Below are 23,432 nucleotides of genomic sequence, written 5' to 3'. Positions count from 1 at the left end.
GCTCCTCAAAATATGTGGATTGTTGTGGCAAGGGCATAGAATTTTGATGAAAATTATTTTTAAGTTAGACAATATAAAATAAACTATTTAGACCCTTACAGAAACCTAAAGAAAACTTTTGAACACTATATTATGGTATAATTTTTGGATGACCAGTTTTCCTGATGTTCTTTGAATATGTATAATAAAAAGTGACACCTAGAAAAAGTAGTGTTTATTGTTTATGCATTGTGCTAGCACTTTAAAAGCACTATCTCATTTAATCACTTATAATAATCCTATGAAGCAGATCTCATTATTATTATTTTCATTGTGCCGATGGAAATACTGATGCTTAAGGGCTTAATTTGCCCAAAACCATGCAGCTGGAAATAAGAGTTGGGATTTGTATCTAATATTTATTATCCATTATCATCATCATCATCATCATCATCATCACTAAGCACTTGATTTTTAAAAAGTTAATTATTTCCAGAATGGAAAAGTCGATGACTCAAATATTCAGAATTTAGTTTTCCTGTTCTGTTTTTGTTTTTTTTTTCCACAGCAAACAATGAAAGCGCACAGAGTTTTGTGTTGTGCTTATATGGTAGCTGAATCCATTATTTTTTATCTTCTACATAATTTATTTTACGTGAATATGTCTTATATCTTACAAGTGAAAAAGATACAACTCAATTAGAATTTCTATGGCAGTCCTGCATAGATGCCCCATTATTCTGAGATAATTATTTGAACTTGTGGAGGCTTCTCTGAATGTGTCTTAAATGATCTGTTTTCCATTTGTTGCTTTCTCTTTTCGGAAAGGTAATTTCTAATAAAAATAACACCTGGTTACAAGAAGTAATACATTTCAGCTTCTCTAAAACTTTCAATTCTTCCAATTTTATTTCTCTCATTGCTCTTCAGAAGAGATTTATTTATTCACTAATCAATTCAAAATGCCTTTGTACGGTCAGTTCATCATAAGATATGAATGGACTGTTTCTTTACCTATTTCAAGCAATATATTAATGTATTTCTAAATTTCTATTTTCTTTTCATACTTTTCTCTCATACAGGATACTTCAATCTGACAAAAATACGAAAACAAGAGTTACCTTTTTAATTGCTTTTTTTTTTAATTTTTTAAAAATATTTTTATTTATTTCTAGGAGAGAGAGAAAGAGACAGCGTGAGCAGGGGAGGGTCAGATAGAAAGGGAGACACAGACTCTGAAATAGGCTCCAGGCTCTGAGCTGGCAGTCAGCACAGAGCCCGACGCGGGGCCCGAACCCACGAACCGCGAGATCATGACCTAAGCGAAAGTCGGACGCGTAACCGACTAAGCCACTCAGGAGCCCCTAGTTGCTTTTCTTATAAGAATAAATAGGATATTGTTACTTACATTGGTCCATAAAAATTGGTCCTACGTATTAAAAACAAAATAATGGGGCAGCAGTACAGCTGGTGTAATTCTATATCCTGTTCTCATTTTGAATCATGCTCCTCTGATTTTATCTTTCAAACAATATATTCTCACCCCAGCAGCTAGAATTTTCCTTTTAAAATGTACATCGATTATAGCAGCCTCCCAGGGCCTAGCAGCTCACAGAGAAGCCTGGCCCTCCCCTAGCCTGGAGGCCTTGAGAGATCTGATTCCTGTTCCCCTTCTACACTTACCCTCATAAAGACCCTCTGCTAGGCTGGCTTTTGCTTACCCTTTGATGAATGAAGGTATCCCGCCTTCATTTCCTCCCCTCCTGTGTGCAGCTCAGCTAATCCCTTCCTGACCAACTCTCGTATCCTCAGCGAAAGTACTGAGATATCCTAACTAATTAATCTTAACTAGAATATATAATGTTGCTGTCCTTTCTAGGAATGCAGTGTCCTTCCTTCCTTCCTTCCTTCCTTCCTTCCTTCCTTCCTTCCTTCCTTTGATTTGTCTGCTCTCCTTTATTCCAAACCAAAATTAAACCCCAGCTCCATTCTTAGCCCTATTCTTTTCATCTGTTCTCCTTATTCAAGGAAGTTTAGAGAATTATGAACAAGTAAAGGCTTATAAAATCCAGAGTAAACAAACTGGGAGATGGGGTAACTGATTAAAGATTCCCGTATATTATTAAGATCCTGGAGTATTGAGAACCCATCCATACCATGCTGTATCGTCATGTTTATCTGGTTAATTGAAAAGCTGATATAATATGTTTTGCAAACTTTTATCTTCATTGTTCATAATTAACATAATTCCCATTCAAAATAAACTGTAGTAAAAAGTCCAATAGGCTGCACAAAATTAAATTTATGTCACTTCTCTTTGCCTTCAATAATTTTGCAACTTAATAGTGTCATCTAGAGAAAAACACACTAATTGAACAGATAAAGAGAGCAATTTATATTTTAATTTTTTTTTTGTTTTGAAAAGCTTTAAAATTCAGTTTGACCTTTGGGAAAACATCTTTTAATACTTGCAAAATCTGATTAATCATATTTACATCCAAACAGAGATGTGAGAATGAAATAATTAAAAACTGTAAGTAGAGCAGTTTGGTCTTTGGACAGTAATTGTTTCTTAAAATAAAACTGAAAAGGAGAATCCAAGACCCAGTGTTCAATAGATTTTATTTTATTATATATTTGTATTTTTTACTAAGACTATCAAAAACTAACCGTATGTTAGAACTACTGAGCCTTTGGTGAAAATACTGACAGTGACATCGTGTAGTTTTTCACCCGCAAATTACAAAGTTCTGAGATGAGATAACAGAAGAGACTGCTGACAAGTAAGATTTTAACTAATTTCCAATTTCATGTTAGTTAATGTGATGTGATATGAAGGCCAGATGTCCTGAGAGACAACTGAGAGCACAGGACTCTATTAATGTACATGAGGCAGTCACTCACCTTGGTGGGGTGGCCTATCTGCATAGGTCATAGGAGAATTTACTGTTAACTTTACTAATTTTTAAAAAGAAACAACCAATATTGGGGCACCTGGATGACTGAGTTGGTTGAGCATCCAACTTCAGCTCAGGTCATGATCTCTCAGTTCAAGCCCCGCGTCTGGCCCTGTGCTGACAGCTCAGAGCCTGGAGCCTGCTTTGGATTCTGTGTCTCCCTCTCGTTCTGCCCTTCCCCTGCTCACACTCTGTCTCTCTCTCAAAAATAAATAAACATTAAAAAAAAGAACAACCAATATCATAGAAGCATCCATATAGCAGTTTCTTATTGCAGACCATACTACAGTGAGAAACAAGTCACTATGAAAAAAAAAAAAAGTCTGGTACCCAAATGTGAAGTTTCAGATCAGAAAATCTCAGTAGGCTAATAACTGAGTCTATCCTGCTGATGCAGCAGAGAGTCATTCCTTGGTCTGATGATAATGAACCAAAAAGGGATTAATTAAGTATTTTTAAAAACACGGATAAATAACCATTTTAGTAGGAAGAAACTGGTTTTATTATTGCCATAGCTATATGAATATTTCTAACCTATACAATTGTGTTACAACCTAAATAGTCCTATCACCAAAATGATGATGCCATTATAGGTTTTATAGATCTATCTGTAACCAATGCTACATATTTCCTTTACTGTATCAGTTAGGACTTGTATTCCACTACAACCAAAATATAAGTGGATAAGCAAGAAGAAATTAATTTTTCTCCTCTATAAACTGAGAACTATAAGAAAGAAGCACTTATGCATCTGTAGTGCAGCACTCAGACTCATTACTGAGTTACCCATGCTACAATTCAAGCTGTAATTTTATGTCCCAGTTCTGATTCATTCATGCATCCATTCAATAACTAAGTACAAAGGGCCTGCTATCAGGCAGACCATGGGCTTGGCAGTTAAAATAGAGTGGCAAAAAAATATACACATGGACTCTATCCACATGATATTTATAGTCTTATAAACTAATAGTAGGTATAGAGGAGTAAAAAATAATTAGTAACATATATAAATAATATGATTATAATCTATAATATAGAATATATATAAAATAAAATTCATAATTTATGATAGTATTTATAATAACTATATATTTATAAATATTGATACTATGAAGAAAAATTCTAAGAGATTATGAGAGAGTGCTCAGTAGATTGTGTAAGTAGCCACAAATACTTCCTTTTCCTGAATTCATGCCCTTGTAATATAACACTGCAGATCTTCCCATCGAGAGATGGAATCTCATTTTCACCTAAGCAAAAACTGCTTACTTTGGCTAACAGGTCTTTAGCAAATATGATGCAAACAAAGACATGAGAAGTTTTTGCACATCAAATCTTGCGCTCCATCCCTATGTTTATTGCAGCATTATTTACAGCAGCCATGATATGGAAACAACCTAAGTATCCATTAGCAGATGAATGGATTAAGGGAAGGTGGCCATACATATAGATGATGTGTATATGATATATATAATTTATATATAATGTGCATAATATTAATATATAATTCATATAACATATATGAACACTATTCAGTCATAATAAAGAAGGAAATCCTGTCATTTGCTACAAAATGGATGAAGATTGAGGACATTATCCCAAGTTAAATAAGTCAGGTGGAGAAAGACAAATACTGTATGAACTTACTTATATGTGGAATCCAAAATACAAAACAAACTCATATAAACAGAGACAGATTAATGGTTGCTAAGACCAGGAGGTGGGAGGTAGGGAAAATGGCTGAAGGTGGTCAAAGGAAGGAAACTTGAAGTTGTAAAATGAGTAAGTTAGGGGATATAATGTATAGCATGGTGACTATACTTAAGAAAACTCCATTGCATATTTGTAAATTGCTAGGAGGGTAGATTTTAAAACTTCACACCACAAATACAGAGAATTGTATCTGTGTGAGTGGTGGATGCGTCAACTAACCTTACTGTGATTTTGTAAAATATACATATATAAAATCATTATGCTGTATTCCTTAAACTTATACAATATTATGTGTCAATTATATCTCAAAATTAATTTAAAAAGAAAAAAATGAGGCTCCTGGGTGGTTCAGTTGGTTGGGCGGCTGACTATGATCCTACGCTTCATGGGTTCAAGCCCCATGTTGGGCTCTGTGCTGACAGCTCAGAGCCTGGAGCCTGCTTTGGATTCTGTGTCTGCCTCTCTCTGCCCCTCCCCCACTCGTACTCTGTCTCTCTCAAAAATAAATCAGCATTTAAAAAAGAAGAAAGAAAAAGAAAAGTTAAAAAAAAAAAGACTTATTCTCTTGCTATGTCTAGAATTTGAGAGCACCAGGAGTCCACCAGGCTGCCTACTGGAGAATGAGAGATCATGAAGGAAAATTGAAATGCCCTATTCCACAGCCAGTCCGTCCCCACATTGTGAATGAGATGATTTCGGACCAGCCAGCTTCAAGCCAAAATGCCAGTTGGCGGTAGAACCAGTGGCTGACCACAGAGACGTGAGTGAGCTCAGTTGATACCAGCTGAAGAAAAACGTGACTGAACCCGGTGCCAAAAAATGATTCACACGATCATGAGCTAAATAAATGATTTCTGTTAAGCTACCAAATTCAGAGTATTTTGTTATGCAGTGGAAGCTAACCTATATGAAGCATGTTAGAGGACCCAATTTATCTTGTAGAGTTCCAGAAGGCTTCTCTGAGGAAGGTATCCGAAGGATTACTATGAAAGAGCCAGCCAAAGAAAGTCGAGGACTACATTCAGACAGAGGGAAAGCATACTGAAGGCCTTGAAGTGAGAAAAAGACACATTTGAAGAAATGGAAGAGTGAAAATTTTCTTTGTCAGGCTTCTTCCTTGTTCTCAAATCCCAACATGTTTCTTCCCTACTCTGCCCTGTATATAACCTTAGGCTTGAATTCTGATAATTGGGTTCCCATTTAATTTTCCGTTTTCTAGTAAACAAAAACTCTAAATCCTCTACTGCTGGCTGGTTCACTCATATTTTTACCATACTGTCTCCAATGGACTGCACTGTTCCACTGACCTTGAGCTTCCCGGTTAGGGTCCTGCTATCTGCTGAGAGACTTTTGTGATTCCCATTTCTTGTCTTGTCTTTGAGAACTGGCATGCCTACATTACCTGCTCTACTGTTTCTTATACCACCATACTGTAGAGTAAATATGAAGGGTAATTGTGGAAGATGGTCCTGCAGATAGTAACAGAGATGACAGACAGATGATAGGTAGGTAGATGATAGATAGATAGATAGATGATAGATAGATAGATAGATAGATACATAGATAGATAGATACATAGATACATAGATAGATACATAGATACATAGATAGAGACAGTTAGACAAAAAAAGCAAGTTAGAGAGCATCCTCTATAATCCCATTTTTATAAAAACAAAATAATAATTTTGTTTTATAAAACAAAGTAAATAATAATTGTGTTTATTATATGCCACCCACATACTCAAACACACGTACATACATACACCATACTTAATAGACATTGCTTCTGCTTATACAGTCCCAGAATCATAATTCTGTTTCTTTTTACTTCCATAATGTTTGAATACATTGATTTACATTTTCTCAACAAGGCGTACTCAAGGAAATATTTTTATTAGTTAAGTTGGCTGCTGAGATATATACCAAAAAGTTACTTTACCTTGGTGAGTTAACAGAGATATATGTAGCAATGCACTAGTTCAAATCTGACTATACTATTTACATACTTTGCAACATACCGCCAATGAAATTATAATGATTTAACCAGGTTATAGATGTTTTATTATATACATATATGTCTACGAGCTAACTCTTTGTGTTTTTTTTCTGAAGTGAAAATAAATGAAGACTAATTTAAATATTTCTTCATTAAATGTTGCTATCATGAACGTGTGCTCCTGAAAAGAGGGAGCAAGGAAAGTAGGTACATGGATAGATAGTTTGCCTTTCTTTTCTCTTTTCATTTAAAAAATTGTTTTAATGTTCTATTTTATTTTTGAGAGAGAGAAAGACAGAACTTGAGCCAGGAAGGGCCAGAGAGAGCTGTCAGCACAGAGCCTGATGCACAGAGTCCTACGCACAGAGCCGATAGTGGGGCTTCAACCCAGGAACTGTGAGACCATGACCTGAGCCTAAGTCGGATGCTCAGCCGACTGAGCCACCCAGGCACCTCGATATTTTACTTTTCTTAAGTGGGAAGTTTAGGTCAACATGTTTAAAAGTCACATTTTAGTTTTTTAGCAGTTTTCTTCCTTACATGTAAACATGCAAGAAATGTGTTTAACAAATACTCACACATCTGATCATATTATGATTACCTCGCAAAGTTGTAAGGCAGGTATTTTTATCTGCCTCACTTTTATAGTTGCAGCAGCTGAAGCTTAGAGTTGGAGAACACATCTAGGGTCACACACAGGGTCAGTCGGCTGAGGATTTTGGCATAAATAAATAAAATAATTCTCTGGATAAGTTTAAATTAGTCCCCCAGGGACAGTATTTCGACTGATACTTATATTTCTTTTCACGAATAGTTTCTTCAGAGGGCAGTTTAGTTTGTGGGACAGCTTTATTGCAAAGTATTTGGTCCAACTAAATTTGACTTTCTAGATGACTAAGTAGCCATTTATTGTAGGCAAAGATTTTAGATAATATGAAAAGGTCAGGTAAGAGCTGAAATATGTAAATTTTGTGTCACAATTCATTTTGTGTCAACTATTTCTTCATTATGTGTGGAGAATTTGGATTTGATTTTTCTGTCATAACATTCAAGTAATATGAGAGTGTTTCACTTTAATACTGATGAAATAAATAGAAATTTGGTCGTTCTTTACAGAAGGATAGCCATCTTCAGGCATTTATGTAGCATTTTATGTTTCTAAACTGCTTCACAATTTTTATATTATTCATCTTTCAACAACCTTGTGAATATGTCAATAGTGTTAACTTAAAATGTAAACTTGGAGAACCTGGGTGGCTCAGATAGTTACGTGTCAAACATCAGCTCAGGCCATGATCTCACAGTCCGTAGGTTTGAGCCCTGCATCAGACTCTGTGCTGACAGCTCAGAGCCTGAAGCCTGGTTCAGACTCTGTGTCTCCCTCTCTCTCTGCCCCTCCCCCACTCACACTCTGTCTTTCTCTGTCTCTCAAAAATAAAATGTTAAAAAAAATTTAATGTAACTTAAAATGTAAAGGTTTTTTTTTAAACCTTAAGCATAACAAGTTAACTGACTTGCCCAAATATATTAGATTTTATAATCCTCATAGCCTTATTGAATTATTAGATTTAAATGATGGTGCTAACCTTCTTTTATATTCTCTGTTATAAAATATTTTACCTGGATTTAATAATGATCACAATTCTGAAACATTAAGGATTAAACTTTTTATTTCAGATCATAGTATACATTACCTATACCTAATGGTTTTCATTTTTAATAAAAATTCTTCATATTTAATATGATGAAAACATTTTGTTGATGTCTGAGGATTAGTTTTCATCAGATTCTATTTTATTATTTAGAAATGATGTTAATTTGTGTAACTTCTTACATAAATGTCTCACTTCTATGAATTACTTAAGAGTTTAACTAAATTTCTAAAGAGTTAAAATTCCCACTAAATCAGGGCCATCTAAATCTGGTTGTTACCTAAGAATGTTGGGCCCATGTAATCAATCCTCTTTCCACACCAACCCCTATTAGTAGAATCACTATAAGAAATGCAAGATATGATAACTTGGGGGAAAATAATTGACATACTCCAAATCCTATGCAGTTGAATTAAGGGGAAAAAATGCATAACAAGAAGTTCGTTCTGTGTACCATCATGTACAATAAATTAAGAGAAACATTAGAAAATGAGACAGACATTTTTCTTTTTAGGAATCTTGATCATATAAGTTACCTGATAAACTGTGATGAATCTAACTGAAAAGTAGGTGTGTTGGGCAATTGTCTTCCAAAATAGGTATTTACATATTTTGATGCCAGAGTGGATCTGAGAGGGAAAGTCAGCAAGAAAGCTAGATGAAACAATAGCAGAAGGAAATGGCTGAAAATACAGCACTCGTCTACCAGATGGTCATAGTTATAGTTACATGTTATGGTGTGCAGGTTGAAGGATCATAAAGCCTGAGGGAAGCAGGGCTGTCTGAGATAGGAGGATTGAAGGGAGGGGCATTCCCTTCATTCCTGCACAAAACTCAGAGCAGGACTGTGGAGCCACCATGAGTGATGGTGGCAGGCTGAGCAATAAGATCGTACCTGGTCAGTGTTGACAGAGGGCATCAGAAACAGAGTTGGGGAAAATGCATCTTTCAAATGGCTTAGAGGCAGCCAGTGTCAACTAGGAAGCCATAGCAGAAGAGCACATGTAAATATCACTCATTCAAAAACTATTTATTGAGGTCCAGGACTTGTTTCTGAACCCACATGGGATTGCTCCTGGAAAAACCTACACCTAATTGTGGAGGGTTTTTTTTTTTTTTTTTTTCAGGATCTATTTAATATTCTGTGTGAGAGAGCACTAAACAAGACAGCAAAATGAGTTCTTAATTTTAAGGTTAGCTCATTTATCCCTAAGAATATTGTGTAAGTTGTCTGAGACCCCTTACATTCAACTTAAATTGGTGATCTAGCTTTCGGCAAGAGATTGTCATGATTAATCCCTTCATGCCTCACATTCTTATTTCCTTCACTTGATGCCAAAGCCTAGCCTGAAGACTCCTTCCAATTCCATACCACTCTGTGCATATGTTAAGCTGATTGAATTTTAGTCCCTTGCTCCTTTCCTGAGTTTTCCTTTCTATGGCTAATGATCCCTACTAACAGCAAATACTCTATATCCATAACAGTACCTCTGAACTGTCCCTCTTGCCCCAAATGAAATCTACTCAGCCCTGCAAAGCCCTCTCTGGTGAAGGCTGTTTTCCTTTCCTTTCACACAGCTTTACCTTAATTCTTGGCATTGAAATACAAATCCTCTTTAGTCCTTATTGCTTCTTTTAAACAATTTCTTTCCTGCTTTTCCCCCCCAAACTCTTGGGCTCCTGCCAGTCACTGTTTTTAAGTTTCTTATCTACTGTCTCCCCTTGCTCACTGCTGACCTTTCTACCGCTATAATCAACTATCTGGCACCTTCACCACTCACATGGATGATACTTCCAGAACCTTGGTATTTCCGTTCCTTCATTTCTTCTCTCTTCCACTATGACTTCAGCCATGGTCACAGGGGTATTTTTATTAAATGCATCAGATATAAAACCTTCAACTATCCTTCCTTCTTGCTACTTTCTAACCTTTTAGCGTATATACTTTAATACCCTCTATATCCTACCTTCCACCACATGGAGAGCTCTAATGAATTACCTATCATTTTGTCCTGCTCAGTTACCAAGTTTAGGTTCTCATGATACTCCTTATAAACTTAGAATGTATGGTTTATTTAATTCTTCCTACAAAACCCTTTAGTTTCATTGCTTCTCTTTTCATTGAACATGAATGCTAAATACCCAGCTAAGGTTAAACATAACATTCTATTGCCTTTGCACCTGAGTTTAAGATGGTGAGTGTTTCTAAAGGGAAACATATACATTTGCTGATTGCTTCATTTAAATTCAGGGCCAAGTATCTGGCAGTACTCACAAGTTTCAAGCAAAGTTACTGCATTTCCTTACTATGTTCATATTCCCCTTATCCAGAAAAGGCGTCAGTCTTCTTCCTCTTCTCTGCTTTTCCTCTGCAAACTTTACTCTCACCTGATGACTAAGAGAATAGATTCCGTAAGATAGGATTTTCCTAATTTTCCCATTCTGCAAATAAGCCTACCAATATTCATTCACGAACTTGCTTTCCTTTTTAAAAAAAATTTTTGTACTGTATACAAGTTTACTTTACTTTGTTCCTGTCATGGACCAAATCTTCCCCTACTCTTGATTTACTTCATCTGATCTCAGAATCATTCCTCCTGTCATTATCCCTGTCTCTCAAGTATATTTTTGTTTTCTGTTAGATCATTCCTTTCAGCGTACATTCTCTACTATAACAAAAACAAGAATTTTCAGTTGACCCGCACCTGACACTAGGACCCCTCACCCCTCCCATAACTCTGATTTCATTCACAGCCATGTGTGTTATAGAGTCCATTTCTCCACACCCTCACCTCAAAATCTCCCAACTCATATTCATCTGAGTTTCTGTTCCAAGCAATCTACGAATATTTTTCCAGTGGAAGTCAGCCACAAAGTTTAAATTGTCAAATCTAGTGGCCATTGAGCCACAGAGCTTCCATTTTGCCTTTCTTATTATTCCTCCACCCTTTTCTACCCTATTCTGTGCCCTGGGAGGCTGACTTGTATGGCTTATAGTTAGATTTCTTGACTTCTCTCCAGTTGGCTTCAGCCAATGGAGAACACTAGCAGCAGACCAGAGCCCAGTATGAGAGTTTGGTAGGGATGTTTAATTCTTCAGCTTCCTCTTTGCAAGCATCTATGAGTTGATTGTGTTCTTTGACCAGTTCCACTTTTTCTCTTACAGTAGTCCTTCTATAGGAAACTCCTTCCAGGTTCAGTTAATCCTCTGGTTGTTTTTAACATAAAGATGGTAAAATTAAAACAAAGCAAAAACAAACAAACTTACAATTTCTATCCCTTGTACCTTATACCCAGCACACGTCTTTATATAGAGCCCTTTTATTAAGCTATCTACCATGTGATTTCCCACATGGGTTTCTGATAAGAATCTCAACATGAACATTAGAATTTTATCTAAGCTTCTCATTGCTGCATTGTCTCCATGTCAGTAAACCCCACTACCATGTACCCCGTTGTTAAAGCCATATATCAGAAAGTTAACCTGGATTTTTTTTCTTTCATTCAGTTCTCATATCAGTTTTAACAAAATTTTGTGTAGTCAGCCTACAGAGCATATACTGAATCTGTATATTTCTCTCTGTCCCTAACCCTAACCACTCAAGTCAAAGTCAAGGCCATTTCTCCCCCCAGACTGCTACTATCTTTTAAAAATGATTCCTTAAATTGTAGTCTTAATTATCTTTTAAAAATAGAAGTCAAGTCAAATCATTCCTCTGTTTAAATATTCTCTCATCACACTTACAGTACAATTTAAACTTCCTATCCTGATGTGTAAAATGCTAAATGACAAAACATTCTGTCTTTGTCTACTATTGTACCTTGTTCCATTCTTACTCTCTGCCAGTATGCTCCAGCCACTCTGGCTTTCTCTCTATTCAACTGGCTAACCTCATTTCTATCTCAAGGCTTTTGCACAAAGTGCCTTTTTGCCTGAAATGTGTTTCCTCTAGTTTTTACCTGGCTCACTCCTTCCTTGGGTCTCAAATGTCACCTTTTCAAGGTACTTTCTATAATCATGAGATCAAAAGCAACCTAGCTTGACAATAGCCAGACCTCCTGATTCTGTCAATCCCCTTTAACTTATGAAAATCCCTTTAGAGACTTCCTTTATCTCTACCCCACCCCAACTTAAAAGTACATAATCAATATAGCTCCTCACAATCCCGGTCAGCTCTTTCTGCCCAAGGATGTTGTCCTTGTTTTATAAGGACATGTTTTTGCATGCAAGAAAAAAAAAAGTAACTTCTCAGCCATGCTCCACATCAACCTATTTTAATTTTCCTTAGAACATGCATATTTTAAAATATTTCTTATTTATTTTATTGCTTAAAAAATCAAAGAAAAAACAAAAACAAAACTCTTTGTCTTTCTCCTCCTTGAGAATGTGAGCTCCCTAAAAGAAAAGATGTTTCCTGACCTTTACTTCACCAGAGTTATTGAAGTATCCAAACTGTACCTGGTAACTGCCTAAAATATTTTAAATGAATAAACATTAATGATGCCTGAAAACATTGAGATTCCATTGTAAGAAAATGTTTATATCTGGGATCCCAAAACATTACAATGGGGGCCTCCAATTAAAACTCTTTAATGACTGATAAATGAGCAATGTCAGCTCTGCCCTTGGTAAGAAGGAGCTGGCCCAATAGAAAATTACATTACTATCAGGTTCCTGGGTGGCTCAGTCAGTTAAGCATCCAACTTTGGCCCAGGTCATGATCTCATGGGTGAGTTCAAGTCCTGAGTTGAGCTCTGTGCTGACAGCTCAGAGCCTACAACCTGTCTTCTGTTTTCTCTGCCCCTCACCTACTCACACTCTGTCTCTTTCTCTCTCTCAAAAATAAACATTAAAGGGGCACCTGGGTGGCTCAGTCGGTTTAGCGTCCAACTTCAGTTTAGGTCATGATCTCATGGTCTGTGAGTTTGAGCCCTGCATCAGGCTGACAGCTAGGAGTCTGGAGTCTGCCTTGGATTCTATGTCTTTGCCATGGTTCCCAGGCTCATATCTCTTTCTCCTATCTCTCTCTCTCTCTCTCTCTCTCTCTGTGTCTTTCTCTCAAAAGTAAATAAACGTTAAAAGAATTTAAGTCATTTATGTTATTTACACTGCTCTTAACCAATTTGCTGTTGCAAAAGTGAAACTACATTTATTCATGCATTCTGGATGTAGCCATCACTTGCTTTTACATTATGGAAAGTCCCATAGACATTGAGTATACAAAAATGTTCTTGCCCTCTAGGAGTCCTTTGACTCACATTACTACTTTTCTTATAGATCTCCATGACTTCTACATCTTTTGCATCATCAGCAAACATTTTTGGTCAAATACACTACAAAACATTCAAGCTGTAGACTACATACACAACTACCAGGCATGAATTCAATGAGTATGATTAATATTTGAGCTTGCATTGATGGTGGAAAAATTTTTTAAAAAATCATTTTTGGATAACATTTGCATACTATTTGTTTTTAACATTACCAGCCTATCACTTAAATTGTTTGAAGTTTCAAAGTTATTATATTGGAGAAGGAGGCCCAGAAGTGAGAGGCATCTCAACAGACTCACACATCTATAGCCTGAAGCAGAAGACCTGCAATATGAACTAAAGCCATTTTAGCTGAACCAAAGATGTGTAAGCAAGAAAAAAAATGCTCATTGTGTTACACTCTGAGATTTTTTCTGACTGATAATTACTTAGCTGATTAATATAACAGGATTCTCAAATATGGAAGAGGACTTGATCTCTGTCATGTCCTATGCTCATCAATATCCCAGGGAGCAACCCCTGAACACTGGATTAGGATGGTCTCAGGTGACCTATACTCATGGACCGAGGGAACTCCACTTTTAGGAATGAAATCAGATGCAATGTTTGAAACCTTTCACGTTCACCCCACATCCAAAAAGGCATGCATTCCTTGCTTATTCTCTTTGCACTACTTCTTGAAAATATAAAATTTCAAACATTAGTAAAGAGTTTCCACTCAGGAGCCCCTTGTATCCTGTGACTTTGTCTTTTTTTAACCATATGCCTGGTTTTACTCTACAAAAGCAATATGAATTCATGCCCTGTACACCAGATTGTAGTTGTTACTGCTAATTTTTCCTTCCAGCTCCCAAACACTTAAACATCTTCTTTCTCTCCCTAAATTATTAAAGCTTAACTCTTTCAAAACAAAGACATATTATTCCAAATAATGCTATATCTCAGGCAATAAATTAATAAACATTTAGTATTGGATGCCATGTGCAGGGTTTAATCTAGTAGTTTTGGAATTACTGAGACACATGAGGCATAGTCCTTGACCTCAGGCATTTATACTTAAGTTGCATATGCAAATTACTGTTAAGAGCAGGGTAATATAAAGTAGGTGCCTCATGAATGGGATGGCTAAGTGGTCCTACCATTGTGCCAAATCTGGTCTATATGGATTATGTTCTAGCCACTTCTAAAAATCATCTCTCCAGTAACTTGATGTTGACTGTGTACTAGAGAACAGGAAAGCATTTAAATTTAGAATGCTGCCCACTTAAACTATATGACATTTTGGCAGAATGGAAGTGAGAAATGCCGAAATATAAAGACACATTTGTTTATATTAGCTCTACTCTATGATACACAGATTAACTCAAAACATGAAGAAATCTTTGTCCTTCATCCAAATGAGTAATCGATATATATAGGAACTTGAAAATTTTAATATGTAGACTCTATTTGTAAAATGAGGATAATGAAATTCACTATCTGCATAGGCAGGGTTTAAAAACCAATTTAACGTTTATAAAGTAATTTAATAAAAATATTAGCCCATTAGTGCTATGAAAAATTATCAGTTAAATGTTTTGATCATGGATTTTTATTAAAGCATTCCTTAAAACCAAAATACTTAGTCTTTTAGTAAGCCATATAATTAAAGAAGCTTCTGTTACTTATGAATACTATGGTCTATAGTGAGTGGGCAGAATTCCACATTGTATCCCATCATTCATTTTTTTTCTTGTTGTTTTACACAGTCATTTAACTTACTCCAACATTTGTGTGTATAACTGAGAAGCTCAATGAGCCAGAACAGATTTTAAGACCTTGCTGCCCCTTCAACTGAGAAGTAAATGTTTGACACTATTTCCTTAAGGAAATAATCAACAGATTTGCAAAACAACAGAAGGCATCAAGTTTTATTGCTGGTCCCTGAATTACAATATTAAATTATGTGTTAAAAAGGTATTAGGCACACAGTCTTCTGGAATAACCATCATCATTACATCATATTGCTTTCCATTTGGATTAGCATATAAATGAACAAAGATGGCCAACCACATAGCTGAGATGAGATTTGCCATCTTAAGCATTTAGTTGCCTTGGAAACAGATTGTGTAAAATGCAAACTGGTGTACTTGGATGCTGATATTTGCTTATTTGGGAATTTAAAATTCTGGAGTTAGTCTTAGGATAGCAGGGATACACAGAGCAATTATATTATTTTTCCCAAAAGATCTTTGAAAATATGTTAAACAATGAAAAGGAACTAAGCAGGTAGAAAGGATGAGCATTCTTGGTTCCATGGACAGATGTACAGGGGTACAAAACAACATGGTCCATTACAGTAGCCATAATTAGCTAGGGTACTACTAGTTATAAGTATATGAAGAGAAAGGCATGGCAAAATATAAAGGAAGAATTGTCGGTAGATGGTCTATGAACAATGTAAAACACTGCAAATATTCAATCATGGCAGCCATTGATCAGATTTACATTATCAGGAAGATAAGATCAGCAGCACTGTGCAGATGGAGGATGGAAGGGAAGGAATAGGATGAATTAAGAAAACAGAACAGGGGCACCTGGGTGGCTTAGTCAGTTAAGCATCTGACTTTGGCTCAGGTCATGATCTCGCGGCTTGTGGGTTCGAGCCCTGCGTTGGGCTCTGTGCTGACAGCCAGCTCAGATCCTGGAGCCTGCTTCAGATTCTGTGTCTCCCTCTCTCTCTGACTCTTCCCTGCTCACACTGTCTCTCTCTCAATCTCAGAAATAAATAAAAACATTAAAATTTTTTTTTAAAAGTCAGAACAATAATCTCAGTGAGAGATGACACAAGTTTGAATCAACACACAAATATTGGAGTTGCAGAGGGAAGATTCTTACACAAAACATGATTAGAATCTATATGACTTGGCAATGGATAAAATGTAGTGGTGGAATGAATAAAATTCAAGACAGACACCCAGATTCCTAGCTTAGAAACATGGTGAACCTGTGATAGTAACTAACGTAGGGAGTAAAGGAGAGAAGCAGACTAGTTTGAGGTGTGCTGCTTTTGACCTGCCTTGAGGATGTTCCAATATCAATACTCAGAGACTAGTTCCTCACAGGGGCTCTGCACTCCAGACTTGATCTCATTGATTGGGTACCTTCACCATGTAGTGATTAAATCTCTAACTTTGGTTGCCATCATCCAAGGTTATGCAAAGTGAGAGTGAAAGGGACCAAGAACAGGATCCTTGGCTCCACCACCATTTAAGAAGGAGCTGGACTAAGTGATTTCAGAAAGATGACTTAGAAGAAATAATTAGAGAATTAGGAAGAACATAGGGGGAAACTTCTAACTCAAAAGCTGAGGGAGGGTTTTCAGAGGAAGGAAGAGGACTAATGTTAGAGGCCAACAAATAAATATAAATAATGTGATGTTAGAAGTAATCCATTGTATTGATTAAGAAATCATTGATGAACTTTGCTTTAGATGTTTTAATAAGCAGTCAGAAATATGAGCCTAATTTCAGTGTGTTAAAGCATAAGAAGAGAAACAAGAAAGAGAGTGAAGGCAATATATATTAGCCTGACTATGAAAGGAGGAAATAAGATACAAGATAGTTTGCTAAAGGTGATTTGGAATTGATGAATTGTTTTTTTTTTTCTTCTATTTAGAATAAAACTTGAATGCATTTTGTAAGCTGAGGGAAAGAAATGAGGAGGGAAAGAAAAGTAAACATTTGAGGGTAGCAGGATAAGAAATCTTAAGAAAGAAATTATCTTGAAAAAGTAAGAGATTATTAAAAAGTCAATGGGGAGCCTGGGTGTCTCAGTTGGTTAAGTGTCCAACTCTTGATTTAGGCTCAGGTCATGATCTCACCATTCTCGAGATCGAGCCCCATGTTGGGCTCTGTGCTGACAGAATGAAGCCTGCTTGGGATTCTCTCTCTGTCCTCCTTACTCTCTCTCTCTCTCAAAATAAGTAAACTGTTTTTAAAATATAAAAAAGTAAAAAGTCAAATATTTATTTTCCTTTTTTGAAGTTTTTAAACTACTAAAACTACAAAAAACTAAAAGTAGCCATTTTTTTAAGTTTTGGAGAGTAAGTTCTTATCTTTAGACTTTCAATGCCCCAGCATCAATCCCCTAAATTTTGCCCAAACCACCTTCTTCTGCACACTGCTAACAATTTGATACATATTTAGCTGATTTATTTTGTATGCCTTGATGGAACATGTATACATATATATGTATACACATAAATATATTTTGCTTTTATAAAAAATAAATAACTGTATACATATTGTTTTATAATTTACATTGAAAAACATATATTTCCAGGTGAATGTGCATATATATCACTTTTTTAAAATATTTTTTAATATTTATTTATTTTTGCGAGAGAGAGAAACAGAGTGAAAATGGGGAATGGGCAGAGAGAGAGGGAGATACAGAATCTGAAGCAGGCTCCAGGCCCTGAGCTGTCAGCACAGAGCCCAATTCAGGGATCAAACAGGAACCTCAAGATCATGACCTGAGGCAAAGTCTGCCACTTAACAGACTGAACCACCCAGACATCCTGTGTATCACATTTTTTAAATGCCTGCAGTTTTTTTTTTCATGTTTATTTCGAGACACACACAGAGAGAGAGAGAGAGTATGAGTGGGGAAAGGGCAGAAAGGGAGGGAGATGCAGAATCCAAAGAAAACTCTAGGCTCTGAGCTGTCAGCACAGAGACTGATTCGGGCTCCAATGCCCGAATGATCATGGGATCCTGACCTGAGCTGAAGTCGGTGAAGTTGGATGCTCAGCTGACTGAGTCACCCAGGCGTCTCTAAATGCCTCCTTTCTAAAATGGCTATTTGATACAGAAGTAATTTTTTGTCTCTTCCTACAATAATGAACATTTAGCTTGTTTCCGATTTTTGATATTAAATGTATGGCTCTAAGGAGGAATATATTTTTTCTCTAAAAAAAGGAGGAAGAATGAGTGCTGACAAAGATACTCTTTCTGAGCTTTATTGAGGTATGATCGACAAATAAAAAATTTGTCGTATTTAATATATATTAATATATTACATATTATATATAACATATATATAATAATATAAATTATGTGTACTTAAGGTAAAAGCTTGATGTCTTGATATCTGTTTACACTGTGAAATGATTACCACAATCAACCTAATGAACATATAAGTCACCTCACATAATTACCTTTTTTTGTATGGAGGTCTATCATCAAATTTCAGGTATACAGTACATTATTATTAAGTATAGTCACCATGCTGTGCATTAAGTCTACAGAATTTACTCGCAACTAAAAATTTTTACACTTAGACCAACGTCTCCTTATTTAAATCACCATTCAACTCTGTTATTATGAGTTTGACTTTTTAGACTCTACATATAAGACCATGCAGTGTTTGATTTTCAGTGTCTGGCTTGCTTCATTTATCTGTCTTCTGCTCAGCATTTTGTTTGGGATATTCATCCACATGGTTGTGCATAGTTGTAGTGAATGAATGAGTTCATTCTCATTCAATTGCATAAATACAAAACAATGTATTTTTCCATTCTACTGTTGATGAAATTTTGGTATTTTTAGCTTTGGGCAAAATACTGCTGCTATGAGCATACTCGTATATCTTTTGGATACACATATGTTTGCATTTCTCTTGAGCATTTACAGAGGAGTGTCATTATTGAGTACATTGTATTTTAAGTTATTTCTGTGTTGGTGTACAGATTCTTTAGACTGAGAAGATCAGTGAGGGCTGGTTATAGAAATAAAGAGCTCTGTGCAAGGGGCAATAAAGAGCTTGTAGAGAGGTGATGTAGTAATCTTGCTGAGCTTTCAGACTCTGGAGTCAGACTGATTAGGTTTGCTCTGATGTTTTCCAATTGTATATAGAGGTAAGATACACACCCTCCTTCATCCTCAGCTTCATCATCTATGGAGGCTAAAGATAATAAATACGGTTCTTATTTATAAGAAATGTCTTATATATGTAAAGCGCCTTACATATGTTGAATTCATTTTATGTCTGCAAAGTGCTTGACAGATATTTAATGATAAATGCTAGCTGTTATTATTACAGTTATTTTTACTCATACAAGCCTAACCCTAGCCTTTTCCATCTTTCTTTGCTATGGAATTATTCCTCAGTTTTGCTGCAGATCATTTTTCTTTAATAATTAATTGCTCACATGATGGTTGGGTAGTGGGAGGTTTGGGGAAATACAGTCCTCTGCTATTAGTAGCCAAATCCCAAACAAGAAAATTAGACAACTGAAGGTGTCGGCAACAGCATCAACTGTGCAGTCTCCCTTCAGGCTCATTGTTTTGACATGTCTGTATCTCCTCAGTGAAGGGAGAGACTTTATCTTTTATTTCACCAGTTGTTTGCTCCAACCCCATCATTACTTTCTCTTTTTCAGTTCTGTTCAACTTTCTCTTTATTCAGCATGGCTCTCAACAGGGAGCAATGATATATCTTAAAAAATTACCAAAAGCCACATCTAATGCTATCCATGGAGAATTCCTTCCATATGGTCTTTTAAAAAAATATATCTAAATGAGGGTTTTTAATTTTGTGGAATATTATTTTATTGATTATAGGAAACCTGTATAGTGCATTCTCAGTTTCGCCCTTTATATTAGTCTGGAGTACAAGGTAGAAGAGAGTCCTCTCTTGCCTCTGGAATCTCCCCCCAGCCCCCACCAAATCCAGGTGCCAGGAAAATACACACATCATTTCAGTATCCAGACTACATTTGCAGAGCTCATAAGCGGGCTGGCTGCCCAGGGTTGCAGTCCTACAGACGTCTTCACAAGAGTGTTTCTTTTCAGATTTGCTAGGCCTTTATGAGTCAGGGTATGATCTATCTGTTAGTGTATAGGTTTTGGAGAACATTTTCTTGAGTCTCCTGTGCACTGGCTTGGTCCACATTTATTTATTCAAGCTCACCCACTCCTTTTCCTCCAGGGGAGAATTTTCAGTAATGATTCCTCTTGTCTTTGATCAGTTTTGCATTTTAGAGGCACTGTTTCTTATGCTGCTTTTACAAAGCGGTCTCAACAGTGGCATGACATTTGGAAAGCCCATAGAGAAGAAAATCAAACTGTTTCTATTGCTTTTATTTTCCATTTACTTGATCTGATGTTTAAGCAATCAGCCAAATTCTGTTAGGCAACTGTGTTACAAAATTCCAGTGAGTGAGATGATAATAGAATTCCAAGTACCATAATTTTCTAAATCTATTTTTTAATGAGAATTTTTTGTAGAGAAGAGAGCCATCATATAGAAAATTATTACTTAGGGAAAAAAAGGACACAGTTTGATGATTTTAAAGGCATCAAAAGAAACCAAAATCTCTAAATATAATATTTGAGGATTATATATTATTAGTAAAATCTTTTCATGCATCAATAAAATTAATTAAAATCTTAATGCTGAATAGAAGGAGAATTCTATTCTTCCAATAATGGCTAAATATTAATACTAGTAATATACAGCTTCATAATATCTTTCTATCTAACCTTATTAAACTTTTAAACCCTATATACAGTGTTGCTTGCTTCATATTCAGAAATTTCCATTTTTGTGAAATTAGCACTGCCCTTGCTTCCCTTCCCAGGAGCAATGCTCAGATATTTCAATTTCGGAAACAATGAAAGAATAACAAGAAATATAGTTTGAGGCAAAGGAATGAACATTAAACTGAGAGTCAGAACAAGTGTACAACTTCCTTCTCTATGTGACTGCTTCTCAGCTGTACTTTGTTCAGCGGAGGAACAAATGATGAAATTGTGGGAAAGACATTTTGTCTGTGTGTATTTTTTACCTATAATATGAAGATTAAAGAAAATCCTCATTGTCTGAGAATTTATCATGTGCATTCTAGCCGATGGTGCATGGGACAGAGCATCTGATTGTCTATGAAAATATTTACTTAAAAGTGAATTCTTTTTCTGGGAAAACTAGGTATCATCCATGCCAAAAGAATGCAGTTGGATCCATTCCTTTCACCAAATACCAAAACTAACTAAAAATGGATCAAAGAGCTAAACGTAAGAGATAAAATTATACATTCTCAGAATGAAACATAGGGGGAAAGCTTCATGATATTGGATTTGGCAATCATTTCTTGATCTATGACTTCTTATTAGAGGAATCTAATATTTGCATAGTAGGAATTCCAGGAAAAAAATGAGAAAGTCAATGGAAAAGAATGTCATATATATATGTGTGTGTGTGTGTATATATATGTATATGTATATATATGTGTATATATGTATATATATGAACATTTCCAAAAATAAACACATTCACTAACATCACCAACAAAAAAAGATGAAGGTAATAAATGATTGAGAATCAAAAGTGGAACAGAATTAGGTCAAATTTTGCCAAAGTTGTGAAGGAAAATAATTTTTAATAATTTCTTATATATTTGGACTCTTTTTTCAATTTACTTTCACTTTTTAGGCATTGCTTTATTTTCTTTTTTGATTTAATTTTTAAAATTAAAACATACACACACATGCCAAGTATATACACATACACAGATAAACACAGACATATATATTTCCCTTTCAAGCAAAAAAGATGTTTTTATATGATGAATTCTTAAACATTGATCTGCTTTTTGTGCTTTTTTTCAGTTAAAAATTATTCTAGTAGTTGTTACATGATAGTATATGAAGACCTTACTTATTCCTTTTTATATATTCACAATAATCCAATTACAGATAAACCATGTTTTATTTCACCAGTCCAGTATATAGTTTCAGTCTTCAGTTATTATAAATAAAGCTGCAATTAATATTCTGTGTATGTGTTGTTAGGTATTTTTGCTAGTGTATCTGAGATATATTGCCAGAAGTAGAATGAGTAAAAGGTATTTGTATATGCAGCTTTGTTATCTGTTTGGCTTTTTTGTTGTTGTCATGAGCTATATTTATGGTAATCCTGAGAATCTAACTATGGGCTTCTCCCAGCAAGGAGTCTGTTTTTTCCTGAACTACCATTGACCGCTTCCATCTATGAAGTTCTAAGTGGAAAAAAAGTCTAGGATTCCACTCCAATTCTTTCCCAAGGGTGCGAAGCACAGAGTTCCATTTCAGTTCAGATCTAGTTATTTGTCCATCTATTGAGCTGTATTAATCCTCAGTACTTCCTGTTTCATTTATAGAGTGGGGGAGGGAGAGGAGGGTTTCATTAGGATCTAGAAATTCTGGAAGAGTGTTGAAAAGTATATTTTCTGTAACTGATTTGACAGTCTAGCATACTCTGAAGAAAGACCTTTGGAGAATCTTCTCTGCCATTGTACCAGAGGTAGAGATTTTCCGTTCCTTCTTTATTTAAGATTTTAAGCTTTTTCTCATTCTCTTTGTGTTTTTCTTTTATATCAACTGATCTTGACATATTTTTTATTTGTGTGTTTTATATTGGCCATTTCAATATTTCTAGATATATTTATTAAATTTACCCTTTATAGTTTATCCAGCCCCTAGATTTATTTATTAAACATATCCTTTATAAAAATCCAGCCATATTTATAAGACTTATTAACTTTTTTGAGTTGAAAACTTATTTTTATGTTTAATAAGTAAATTGTTTACAGCTTATTATTTATTCTGATTATAGATTTAGGCTATATCCCATATATTATTATATGTATTGTGTTCATTGACTTCAATTACCTAAATAAGTTATCATTTACAAGATTTTTAAAGTGATTTTTTATACATATGAGTTTTAATGTTTCATATTTTGTGCTATTAATTACGTTATATTACATGTTGGCCAAAATATGTGACTTATTGGGTTGATTATTCAAGTTTATTGAATTTTTGGGATGTGTGAAAGTAA

At 35.4% G+C, this 23,432-nt stretch overlaps 1 long non-coding RNA gene across 3 annotated transcripts in view; it reads left to right on the top strand.

Annotated features, from left to right (window-relative positions):
- Positions 1-23,432, top strand: part of LOC144244161 (uncharacterized) — a 184,958-nt gene that overhangs the window by 67,338 nt on the left and 94,188 nt on the right. For 2 of the 3 annotated variants that reach the window (XR_013338855.1, XR_013338856.1), the window contains one exon: positions 5,228-5,513. The exons of the other annotated variant lie outside the window; for it this stretch is intronic. This is a non-coding gene — a long non-coding RNA (uncharacterized LOC144244161). Of the gene's footprint in view, positions 1-5,227; positions 5,514-23,432 lie in introns of those variants that run through there. 3 annotated transcript variants of the gene reach the window in all.

The sequence above is a fragment of the Crocuta crocuta genome, unplaced genomic scaffold, assembly GCF_008692635.1.
Source record: "Crocuta crocuta isolate KB4526 unplaced genomic scaffold, BGI_CrCroc_1.0 scaffold1028, whole genome shotgun sequence".
Taxonomy (NCBI): Eukaryota; Metazoa; Chordata; class Mammalia; order Carnivora; family Hyaenidae; genus Crocuta; species Crocuta crocuta.
Note: the sequence above shows the minus strand (reverse complement) of the source record. Positions and strands in the feature narration are given on the sequence as shown.